The sequence below is a fragment of the Amphiprion ocellaris genome, chromosome 3 (genome assembly GCF_022539595.1).
Source record: "Amphiprion ocellaris isolate individual 3 ecotype Okinawa chromosome 3, ASM2253959v1, whole genome shotgun sequence".
Classification (NCBI taxonomy): Eukaryota; Metazoa; Chordata; class Actinopteri; family Pomacentridae; genus Amphiprion; species Amphiprion ocellaris.
Genome location: NC_072768.1, coordinates 30,652,215 through 30,661,581, shown reverse-complemented (window position 1 = coordinate 30,661,581; position 9,367 = coordinate 30,652,215).

The following is a 9,367-nucleotide window of genomic DNA, read 5'->3' as shown; positions in this document are numbered from 1 at the left end:
CATGTTTTGCTTTTTTGTTTCTAAATAAAAATGCGAAAATAATATTTCAGATTTTATTCAAGATTTTAAGACATCTGTTTTTGCAAACATTAAAAAAATGTTTTGCCAGTTAAATATGTAGCTTTTTTTAATATATATGTTTATTTTATTCTTATTTCACTTTATTTCCAACTGTATGAACTGATTACTAGTTTTGCAAAGTGTAGGGATTGAGGTTTTGTGCGTCAATAGCGCCCCCTAGAAAACTAAGAAAATTCAGCCCCCGGGCCGTGTTTGACCTAGAGCTACAAAATTCGGTACACATATTTAACTTGTCAAGACGCACAAAAAAGCCTCTTGCATCATTACCCATAATCCAACAGGAAGTCGGCCATTTTGAATTATGACTCATATTTTGGACAATTTTGTGTCATTTTTGGACATTTTTCAAAATCTATGAGCTCAAACAGCGTAACCCCAACAGAGCTGAAATTTGGCCTGGATGTACTCCCATCATGGCTGATCAAAAGTTATCAAAACACTCTGCAAAAGTCTGAGGGCGTGGAAATGGCGAGCCACAGAATGCGGCCATTTTGAAATATGATTCATATTTTGTCATTTTTGGACATTTTCAAAAATTATTAACTCAAACAGCGTAACCACGAGAGAGCTCAAACTTGGTCAGGATGGACATGGATGGACAGTCATGGCTGATCAAAGGTTATCAAAATGCTCCGCGAAAGTCTGAGGGTGTGGCCATGGTGACCAGCGGAATGTGGCCATTTTGGATGTCTCCCCATGAAACAGGAAGTGCTGTCTAACTAGCCTGTACATGCTCCAATCTGCCTCAAACTTTACATGTGTGATCAGAGTGCAGCCCTGATGAGTTCCACAGACCAATATACAGTGAAAGTGATAGCACCACCTGGCGGCCACAATCACATCTAGAGGCCGATATACACTCTCAGTTGCAGTGCCACCTGGTGGATATGCGTGGGACAGCTGGGCCACTCGGATGCAAGGACCCGACCAACGCTGCTTGCAGCTTTAATTTTACCTTGTGGTTCTCCTCACAAAATCAGTGTCTTCCACTGATTCTGACAATATTCTACATTTTGAAACAAATATCCCCATTATGTGCCATAGGCACACTCAAGTTTTGAGTCGCTACAGACATATTCCAGTCCTTAACAGGGTATTATTTTAACCCAACCATTATATTTTGATTCCATACCAGATTTTTTTTAACTACCAGTCTGTTTTGCATTCATAGAAACACTTTAATAATTATTTATAAACAGGTGGTTAGTCTTTATATGTTTAAGAGAGTGGAAAGAGTGTATCTGCCATCATGGCCCCAACTAATTAATAAAGTAACACAATTAAAACCACTAATAAAATATTTCATATTATATGTTTTTTATTATTAAATTAGACATCAATATAAAAATCTCAAAGAAGTCTAAACAGCAAGAAACAAACAAAAAACCCCCCCAAAAAAACATTAGTCTTTGCAGAAAGATGTCAATATGTGGCTCAGTTGTAAATATATTTTTTCACACCTGAAGCAAGTTGTGTCTGTTTCACAGTTCTTTTTGTTGTGTGTTTTAAAGTGATAGTGTTCAGGGGTTCATTTGTGGTGATAGGTTAGTGCACTTTAAAAGTCTATGATTAGACAGCGACTTCTCTTGAGATTTTCCCTGCTAACCAGCAGCATTACCACATTTTCAAAACAGAAGCACTCAGAGAGCGCAGTACTCTGCCAAGGCTGCTCAGTCGTATGATTTCAGACAGATGAAATCTTCAAAAAAAATCGTGGTCCACAGCTGTTGATTTGCACTAGGATTGCAATCATGTGACTGTCAGTAGGTAACGTAGTGTTCACTGGTAGTCATAATTACAGTGACACTGTACTATTGCCGCTATCTGGCAGCGATACAGAAATCTTTAACAAATCAGTTGATATAAGCCACATCACTGCCAAAATCTAATCACTTGGGCCTTGTGTCATTTCTGACCTTCAGCAAAGCTACAAAACAACAAAGATACCAGCTGTTGGCCTGCTACCGCAGAATCTCAGAGTCAGTGGAAGATGATGAAGAAGTTAAACCTGCGGCACAAACCGACTCTGAAGCAGCTCAGACAAGAGACTCAAACAGCTGCACCTCTGAAGCTGCTGAGACAAATGGCTCACACAGGAGAGCTATTACCTCCATGGATTTGTGGACACTACGTAAATATCGCAGAGATGAACTGCTAGCCAACTTCCGAAAAATCCCTGATTCACTGGATGAGGAAGACGATGTTTCCAAGGCAAAACCTACCATTGGAACAACTCAGAGCAGCAACCCAGGAAGCTGCACCTCTGGAGACCCAGACATGAGAGGAGCCAATAGAAGAGCTATTGGTTCCATGGATTTGCAAGCACGGCGTAAATATCGCAGGTATGAACTACTTGCCCGCTACCGCCAAATCTCTGATTCAGTGGAAGACACTGAAATGACAAATGAAGAAAAAGAGGATGGATCCAAGCCAAAAAAAGACAATGGGGCAACTGAAAATAAAGAACAGAATCACATCGTTCTGTTTAAGAGAAGAATGACTGACGAGCTGTCCCATCTCAGCCGTCGTAGAAACCAACAGCCCAACAGAAATTCCTCTGATATGTGGGCAAATCGCAGACATGAACAGCGTGCCCAGTATCGAAGAACGCTGGATTCACCAGAAATTCAAGGACACAATGTGCAGCACTTTTTTGCTGCTCTGCAACGACGTGGGTCTCAAGGAGACACTGGGGTGAGAACTGCAAGACAAGAACCCCACACCAGCCGCAATGCTGCTAAACAAGTCGCACGCAGGCAATGGATTGTTGGCCGTCAAAGAAACCAGGGTCCTACGCAAGACAACAATTTCTTCCGTGCACGGGCTTGGCAGAGGTATCCAAGATACCAAAGGTTCACCAATCCAAGGTCCACTTGGTACAACAGACCAGCGTACCAAGCTGATTATTATCATCGCAGACCCTTAGATGCAACCTTTTACGGAAAGACTTCTTGTGCAGGCTTCACACAGAGACAGCACACTGGCAACTTCTGCTGTCACTGCAAAGGCCAAGGAAAAAGGGCCAACTATTACAACTACCAGCAAAGGTTCACACCACAGCGGAACCACAGGGACAAGTTCAACAATGAACACCGGAGACGGTCACCGAACAATTTAAGTTCCAGTGGAAATTTGCCCCAGCAAAGAGACAACAGAGCCAGAATCAGTAGTGGCCCCCAGACTGGCCACCAGCTGACGACAAATGTCCAGCAATCAAGTCCTAAGCTCCCTGATGCGATGAGCGCACTGACGTTGGCAATGTCCAACATCACCCTTTAATTTCTTTGAACTGTTTTAGTGTCAACACCGCAGTGGTGGTGGCACTGTTGTATATATTTCAGTCACTACTGTGTTTGACTAGCAAAAGAAAAGAACTTAAAAAAATAAAGTTGTTTGCCACTCAGTCACTTCTGGAAGTGATACTTTTTCAGAATATTCAAAACACAAAAGTGATTTACTTTACAGAAAGAAATTTTATAGCAAACAAAATAAAATTTAAAAAAATGTAACTGAATTGATTGCATTTCATCAATGGATACATGAACATACAATTAACTAAATTAATAGTTACTCATGTAGTGTTCTTTAGGCTCTGTGCTCCAGCACATTTATTGCAAAAGTAAAATGACAGACACTTGTATCATTGGTGACAGATAGATGCTGTCACCTGCCTCAAACAAAAACCTACCCCTTCTTCTGATTGGCCAAACAATGGCCCTAATAAACCCTGTCATAAAGCCTGTGAAATACTTAAGTACCTTTCCGGGACTGACTGGGGTCAATGTAACACTTAGCTGCCTTAGCTAACAATACCAACAACATGTTGCTGTTGTTATTGTTATTGAAATGTTTTGTAAATGTATATTTGTACTTTCTCCATTGTAGCATGTTGAGATTCTGTATGTAAAGTGCGTTATAAATTAAAGGCATTATTACTATTATTATTATTATTATTACCAAGCATTTCTCACCACATTATGACAGGCTGCATGTGAGACCACATGACTCAGGCTTTAAACTACTTCCTCATCATATCATGTACAGGTGTTGCATTTTCCACAACTTAATTGAGTGATTGAGTGGTTTAATGATGATTGGTGAGAAGGAAAAAAATGACGTGTGTCTGCGTCAACACAATAAGAAGGGTTCCGTTTTTAGTTTTCTGCACTTCACATATGTTGGCAACTTTTAAAAGTACAGTCCCCCTTAGTTTTCTCTAAACATGATGTCATAATGTTGGACCTGAGATGTTAGAGCATTTTTGGCTCATCTAGTGAGTTTTCTGTGGAAAATGTCAAACGGGAATATTTGTGACTTAAGCACATATGTTCCTGTTTAAGTACTTCATTTGCTAAGTCATTTAACTTATGCGCATGAAGTAGTTTCATCTTTTTGCATTTAAATGTTTATTTCAAAGAGATGAACAGTTTGGCTTCTACAGCTGGGCTGACAATAAAGACAAGTAATGAGAGAAGATGAATAACTAAATTAAGCACGATCAAGCATGAAGTACAAACAGCTTCCTTTAGGAGCTGGAAAAGCTTTCACCATATTGAGAGCAAATCCATCCATCCATCCATTATCTATACACCGCTTAATCCTCACTAGGGTCGCGGGGGGTGCTGGAGCCTAACCCAGCTGACTCGGGCGAAGGCAGGGGACACCCTGGACAGGTCGCCAGTCTGTCGCAGGGCTACATATATAGACAAACAAGCACTCACACATCCACACCTACGGGCAATTTAGAATGATCAATTAACCTCAGCATATTTTTGGACTGTGGGAGGAAGCCGGAGTACCCGGAGAGAACCCACGCATGCACAGGGAGAACATGCAAACTCCATGCAGAAAGATCCCGGGAAAGCCGGGACGCGAACCAGGGATCTTCTCGCTGCAAGGCGAAAGTGCTAACCACTACGCCACTGTGCAGCCCCTTGAGAGCAAATCATTTTAATTATTTAATTTGCTTGCTGTATATTTTGGTGATTCAATATATGCACAATAACGTTCATACTGGTAGAAATAGTTTTTTTTCCAAGTTATTTACAATTTTGATTGTGCCAAACTTAGCAAAATCTAAAATCAAAAATAAATCAATAAATGGTGACTGTGTCTTCCAAATACGGTATTAATTTAATCCTGCCTTATCAAAATGAGCATTTCTGATATCCATAATGTTTAGGATACGTTACACCTCATCTTTTTGGATTTCTCGCCTTGAAACAGGAAGTGCTGTGTAAGTAGCCTGTACATGGTCCAATCTGCCTGAAACTTTACTCTCTCAGTTGCAGCGCCACCTGGTGGATATGCGTGGGCCAGCCGGGCCGCTCGGATGCGAGGACCCGTCCAACGATGCTTGCAGCTTTAATTTAAACTGTAGCTTCTAAGGATGCACTGGCCAGACTTTTTTTTGTCATTAGATCTCTTTATCCAAGAACACAGATTCCTCATAAGGTAACTAAAGCCATAAACTGAATTTAAATTATTTCTATTTGAATGTCTGTTGCTCAATCTGAATAATTGAAAAACATTTTGTGTTTATTAAATTGAAAATGTATTCCAAATCAAATGTATTTCCATAACCTCAGTCCCATCAGTACACTTTCTCTATTCAATACTCCACTCAGTTTTTACAATCAGCTTACACTGAGCAGTGTCTCCTGTGTGTTCTACAGAATTAGCTGACAAAGCCACACGACCTGCGTCTGTTTTTGTTGTTGTGATGTTTGCTGATTGATCAGCAGGTGGCAGCAGAGAGATTCAGACAGTAAAACCCGCAGAGAATCAACCTGACTGAGGAGGAATCTGAGCTTAACATAACACACAATTTAAGAAAAATAAGTGGAGAAAATTATGGTGTTGACAATTAATCAAACATACACAAATGTAAAAATGTGTGTTTGTACCAAATGAATATAAACTGGATCAGGTTTAGCGTGAACAGTGAGCAGGATGTGAGTGTTTCTAGAAAGAATGATGAAGCTGATGATCTAAAGAAAACTGTTTTCTCCTCCTTCACTAGTGACACTGACTGTCCTGCCTTTAAAACTTTTAAGATTTACCCACAGCACTGATGTCTTGTAAATACCTCCAAATTAGGTTTTACTGCAGATTTATATCCAACATCCAACCCCCGACATTGAAAACTGCCCTTGACTTGTGCCTAATTAAAGTCTGTTTGTCTTTTTAAACAATAAATTCTATTTTGCAGTCAACACTTCTATAGTTATGGCCACTTATCAGTTGTGGTGACATTCTGTACTGTCACAGACAAGGTTGACTTCTTCACACAATAGGAGAAATTTATTACTCCACTAAGGAACAGCAGAGTTATGTGATGATCGCCATACGTTTGTCTGTCTGTTTGTCTGTTAGCAACACTACTCAAAAATGGATTAACAGATATGGATGAAATTTTCAGGGACGGTCAGAAATGACACAAGGACCAAGTTATTAGATTTTGGCAGTGATGCAGCTTATAGTCTAGATCCACAAATTTGTTAAAGATTTGTGTATCATTGCAAGATAGCGGCACGGCGTCACTGTAACTATGACAACAAGTGAACGCTACATCACCTGCCTGCTGAGCATCACATGATTGCGATCCTACTACAAATCGGCCGGTGCAGACTTATCAGGATTTATCTGTTGGAAATGATACAAGGAACAATTGATTCAATTGTGGGGGTGTTTCTGACTCCCATCAATTCCCATCACTCGCTACATATTTAGGTCACACGATTCGGTATCCGTACATAACGTACACATGTATAACACATGCCTGTGCTCAGTGCAAGGTCTGGTTTTGTTTGTGGGTACATCTATATTAAATGGCTACATTCTATAGTGCCATGAATTCTGCCACAATTTTTTTCAAGATTTCAGCCATCGGAAATGATATGACTGAACAGCCTCTGAGTGCTTTTCTTGTCTACACATTTAAAACTAGCAGGTACATGATCCATTAATTTCTTAACCTTGGAAAGCTCTCATTCAGAACTGTTTTAGCACCTAAAAAGGATGAATTGTAAAGAACATTGATGTTGGATTCTTTCATATCACTTGGAACCTTTAAAGTATCATTACCTGATATTTTTTTGTGGCTAACTGGTCTGTTACCTGAGCAGCCTGCCTGCTTGCTGGTGCTGGCTTGGTTTATCTGCCCATAGATATATTCAGTTTTGGGTTTGTTACTCACGAAAGTAATGCCTTTTTACTTTACTTATTTACTCCCTAAAGACATAGATTCATTGTTCTCATCATTGCATTTCTTTTGTGTCCCTCCTCAACATCACATTACACGACTGTTCAAAAGTTTGGGGTCACCCAGACAATTTCATGTTTTCCATGAAAACTCACACTTTTATTCATCTGCTAATAAAATTGCACAATGGTTTTCTTATCATCAATTAGCCTTTCAACACCATTACTTAACACAATGTAGCATTAGAACACAGGAGTGATGGTTGCTGGAAATGTTCCTCTGTACCTCTATGTAGATATTCCATTAAAAACCAGCTGTTTCCAGCTAGAATGTCTTGCATTACTGCGTTAGAGCCAAATGTGATATGTTTATGGTAATGCAATAAAAACATTACCCCAATGCTCCTTTTGTGGCTATATGTTAATTGTGTTCTTGCCTGATTATGAATATTTCATTTTCTCAGGCCTCAGATTTTAATCTCAACGAAGATTATAATAATATGTATGTAATCTGTGCCACGGCCTCCTCTGATTAGTTTAAGTCATCGAATGATGTAAAACAGTGACTGAGCTGATGTCCTCTCTGCTGTCAAAAATTAAAACGTGCCTGCTGCTGCTATGAGTTTCAATCTGACAGTTTTAAATTGTCAGAAAACACTTTGTCTTGTATTCTGTTCTCCCAAGCACAAACACATTTTTAATTTAAAAAACAAAGCTATGTCTCTGCTTTTGGCACAGCCTTACACAGCTGCATAAAGGGCCTACTGTTCAAAACGTGAATCCAGTCTAATTAACGCTACATCAGCTTGAATTTAGTTCTTTCAACAAAGACATCTGGGTAAATTTGTTGTTGGTTTTCACCTCTTCTTTGCATGCAAGTATGTTCAGGGATTTTACTTAATCGCAAGGAGAATGTTGTGGTCCTTGAGAAGGTTCCAGTGGTTGAGTTGGTTATGTGGATGTGTGAACAGATCCCAGAGGTTCTATGAGGAAGTTCTTTGTAATGTTGTTCTGTTTATCCTTACAAATATTCTCATGACCCTTAAAGGACTCCAGTCCAGGGATCCTCAAGGTGGTTCCAGTGGTACTTGGGGAGAGTCACTGTACTGAAATCCTTCTATACTTCAAGTGGTTCCAGTAGTCTCTGAGGAGATCCTGGTTGAGAACGTTTCAGTGCTCCTTTGTATAGACTCTGTGAGTCCTTGAGGAGGTTGTATGAGTCATCTAGGAGGTCACAGTTCTCCTTAGGATGGCCTTGTAAAGTTCTAGCGGTTTATTGGGAGGTTCCACTGGTCTCCAAGGAGTGATTTAATGAAAAAGACTTTAAGATGCTTCCAGTGGTCCTTAAGGAGGTTCCAGTCATCCTTTATGAAGTTCTGTTTGTCCTTAGGAAGGTTTTAGGTGTCACTGAGAATGTACCAGTGGTTATTGTTGCAGGACTTGTGGTTGTGTCACTTTTTTTTTTTTTTTTTGTAAACTGTTGCGAGTGTCACTGGGTCAAGCTGACCTCCAATACTTCTTCACTTCACTCCAGATTCAGGGAAACATGGAGTCAAGGTAAAACAAAATATACCACAGTGGCTTGGTGGTTAGCACTGTTGCCTTATAGCTAGAAGATGCTCGGTTTGTTTCCTGGCCTGAGCCTGGGATCTTTCTCGCATGGCGTTTGCATGTTCTCTCTGTGCACCGTGTATCTGTCTGGACTTTATATGTGATGTAGTACATTCACTGTATACAGCATAACTAGAACTATTGTTGTACAGTACATACAGTATGCATAATTTACTGTTAATGCCAGTAGTGGCAAGGAAATAAATATATTTACTCAAGTATTGTACTTAAGTACAGTTTTAATGTATTTTGAGGTGAGTATTTCTATTTTCGACTACTTTATACCACTACATAAAATACAAATTTTTTTTACTCCACTGTATTTATCTGACAGCTATAGTTACTTTGCAGACGCAATTTTTACATTAAAACATGATAATCTGTTTTTAAAAACAATAAAATGTTCAATATTAAAAGCTGTGTTTTCAGGAGGGAATTAAGGAAAGTAGGCTGCACAGTGGCATGGTGGTTA